Source organism: Ananas comosus, unplaced genomic scaffold (assembly GCF_001540865.1).
Source record: "Ananas comosus cultivar F153 unplaced genomic scaffold, ASM154086v1, whole genome shotgun sequence".
NCBI classification, from domain to species: domain Eukaryota; kingdom Viridiplantae; phylum Streptophyta; class Magnoliopsida; order Poales; family Bromeliaceae; genus Ananas; species Ananas comosus.
This window is the reverse complement of record NW_017893367.1, coordinates 28,993-32,688: the sequence shown is the minus strand read 5'-3', so window position 1 is coordinate 32,688 and position 3,696 is coordinate 28,993. Positions and strand designations below refer to the sequence as shown.

The window sequence follows — 3,696 nt, the reverse complement described above, 5'->3', positions numbered from 1 at the left end:
TCCATCATCCGCTCTCGCTCCTCAATCCCCACCATCTCTGGCAACACTGTCCCTGTCGCAGGTACCGGCGGTGGAACTACTGTCTCCTGTCTAGCTCTACCCTCGGAGCTACTGGGGGTGTATCTGGTACTGGTGACTGTGCTCTCACCGTCGCGTCCCTGTCTGGTACTGTAGGTATAGGATTAGGAATCTCTCTGTCGGTCGTCTGCCGCAGTAGTAAATCCTCTAACCTTTTCATTCTGTCCTCCTGTCGACACGAGACATCCATCTGCTGTCGCACTGCCGCAGCCTGCTGTGTCACTAGATCCGTCAACACTGCGAGCTGATCCCGCAACTCTCGTACCTCACTGGACCCGGAGGTAGCAGAGGTCTCCACTTCTTCTGCATCAGCCACCTCAGCGGCCTCGGGTGTCACAGCCCGCGACCACCCGCCTATTTGGCTGAGGTCGCGGCGCCGACAGCGCCGAACGGACAAGGTTTCCCCTGTACTGCGGACAGAGTCTCCCCTGTACGTTCAAGGCATCGCAATCAATACAATACGAATGTTCCAACCAGGAACTGATATCAATCAAGATTGCATAATGGAAGGTATCAAACAACATAAACACATCCTATGTTATTACACGCATTCACATTCACAGATTTTTACATCACAGTTCTTTATACATTCTCTTTTTTTTATCCAAATGCAATCTAGTTATTACAAATTTATTTACAAATTGATACATTGTTTCTTTTCATTTTCTATACCCCTAGCCACGTCGACGGGGTACTGCTAGCTCTGGTCTCTGGGTAGGGCGCTATCTATGGAGCTACGCCCTTTCCTCGCGCCGCCGCGCCGCTCACGTGCGAACCTGTACCCCCAAAAGCAACACGGGGGTGAGAACTATATAAATATAGTTCCCAGTGGGTACGGCCACCCAAGGGAAAAGCTCGACCAAAAGGTCCAAGGAGGCACTGCAATCATGTTAGTCCAAAAACATCTATAGATATATATCAAAATGTTAATATGCAACTAACAGATAACATGCCTCACGAAATGCAATATGCAACTATCAAAAAGCTCTTTGCTTGTCTTTACATTTTAGCTATTTGCTACCATTCATTTCCTGCAATTACTAGCTATTCCTTAGCATTAGCCTTTTCATTATCTTTCATTTTCTTTTTCTTTCTTTCCTCTTTATTCTTTGTACTTGTACTTGGTGCTCTACACCTTACACTTGGGCCCACTATACTCATTGGCAAATTCTTTCTTAAGGTTGCTCTTACCTTAATCACACTATGCCACCCGACTCGGTCTTGAGTCAATCATCTGCGGATGGTCCGCGCTCTGTCCGGCTCAAGGTGAAGGACCTCTCACTTACACCTTAGCCTTCAATCCATAATCAAGTCGCCCAACAGGTCGCCCAGAGCTGCGTACACCCGTGGTCAGGGATCTTTCCGGTGGGAAGGGGATTATGCCACAAACTCAACCCGCGGCCCAAGACCCCCGATAGGGAAGGGGAACATGCCACACTCAACCCTAGCGAAGCACGATTCTGCCGGCGGGAGGGGAACCTGCCACACTCGACCCGCGGCCTCGATTCAGTCAACAGCTCATCCTCGAAGTTCGTCCAGTGGGAGGGGAACCTGTCACACTCAACCCACTGCTCTAGAACTGTCGAGTTCACAATCCTAAGATTCCGGAATCTATTTCCCAAGCCTCTAGGGTAATCTCAAACCCTATGATATCGACCTATCTAGGTCCAATGCACTTTCCATCCTAGGTCTACCTGACTCTAGGTTTAACGCCCTTATCCCATAACCAATGTTCTTTAAACTAGGTTAATACCTCTCTACCTAGGTTTTTATTAACCCTAGGTTCAACAACACTAGAATCAATGTCAACCTATGTTCATGACACTAGGTTAATGCCACTCGATCTAGCCTAGGTTCACGACACTAGGTTCAACATCAATCTTATTCATCCTAGGTTCTCAATCCTAGGTTCATATTCGACCTATGTTAATTACACTAGGTTCGATGTCATTCCTGTTTAACCTATGTTTACTAACACTAGGTTAGATGCCACTCGATCTATTTGATTCTAGGTCTACTCACAACCTATGTTCTTTAACACTAAGTTAGATGCCACTCGATCTATTTGACACCCTAGTTGTCCATCGAGTAGTCTATGGTTTTCACGTTCTTATTTCCAACGTCATGTTCTCTACGCAATCTGGAGTTATCCACCAAGTTCACATGCATATATAATCTCACAATGCTTTCTTATTTCCAATGCCATGTTCTCTACGCAATTTGGAGTTATCAACCAAGTTCACATGCATATATAATCTCATAATGCTAATCATGCCCTTTATAATCTCACAATGCTATTCATGCATTTATAATCTCACATATCATTTTATATGCACCTACTCAGCATTTGCATCATATTATTATTATCATGCTTTACATTATTATCATGCATTACTAGCATTATGTAAATTGCTCACTATGCATTTCTACTTAGCACTTACATTAACATGCATAATTATCATGCATTACACTATTATCATGCATTATTTCGTACTTATATGCATCAATACGAATTCTTAACTTGCTTAGACATAAAGGCGACCTAGTCGCTTCGGTAAGCACAACCCACCTTAACACGCGTTCCGATTGCTTGTCGACACTTGCAATCGGCCTCCCGCGGCACCCGGTGCCCGGTTCGGCCCGAACTCGAAATTGCTCACCAACCGTGCATCGCTTTGCAGTTCCGGGTAAAAAGGGTCTTTGTTTTGCTGCTACGGTGCTTCAAATCCGTTTCCAGGATTTTACGACGTCGCCTCGGCCCTCCCGGCGAAAACGAAGCCTAACGTCCATTTCTTTAATAACTTCGCAACGGCTCGTCGGATTGCCGAACCGTCTTCGCCAGCGTGTTTGTTTACCTAGCAATTAGGTTTACGGAGGGTTAATTTAGATCAAACCCATCTCTTAGCAAAATTTGCATTTTGGAGCCCTAGGTTTCAAGTACTGCAAAATTCACTAAATTGATCCATAACTTAAGCAACAATCACCTATTTAGCATCATAGGATTCCAATAAATCCATTTCTATGAATTATAAATAAAGCTTTGGAGATCTACCATTAAAGGGTAGCAAAAGCTTACCTCAAAACTTGCTTCAAACGATGGAGAAGATAAAGCGGACGAGGGCGATCCACCTCCAAGCTTCAATCTCCACCGACTCCATCCATTTTGGGAAAAATCTAGAGGGAGAAAGAGATTTCTCTCCTTTCTTCCATGCGTGTGTGTTTGCGTATGTGTGCGTGTGTGCGGTTGGGGCAGCCTCGGTTGGGAGGAGAAGAAGAAAAGGGGTTTTAAACCCTTTTTACCATTTTGCCCCTCAACTATGCACTATTCATTTCGGGCAGTTTATTTTTCGCCGGAGCCCTTCTGGATGTCCGTTTTCGCTCAAATTTGACAAGCACGCTCGGTTTTACTTAATAAGTTCAAAGAAATTTTAATATTTCAGTTTCGACCCCGTTTGGTCACCGAAAACTGTACCGAACTGCAATCTTTATCAGATAGCTTTCAGATTCGATTTCTCTCTCTACGGGTGTCAGAATGGTATGAAACTTTAAATCTAGCCTCACAAAAATATTTCTGGCATCCCCGCCAATTTTCATAATTTTTTGAGACTGTGCATTTTC

At 44.6% G+C, this 3,696-nt stretch overlaps 1 long non-coding RNA gene across 1 annotated transcript; it reads right to left on the bottom strand.

Moving 5' to 3' along the window:
• Positions 1 to 802: 802 nt before the first annotated feature.
• LOC109705793 lies at positions 803 to 3,400 on the bottom strand. Its single transcript, XR_002214897.1, has 3 exons — positions 3,155 to 3,400; positions 2,648 to 2,933; positions 803 to 854 (listed from the first exon to the last, which is right to left on the bottom strand). It is a non-coding gene; the product is annotated as an uncharacterized LOC109705793 (long non-coding RNA).
• Between the last annotated feature and the right edge of the window lie 296 nt (positions 3,401 to 3,696).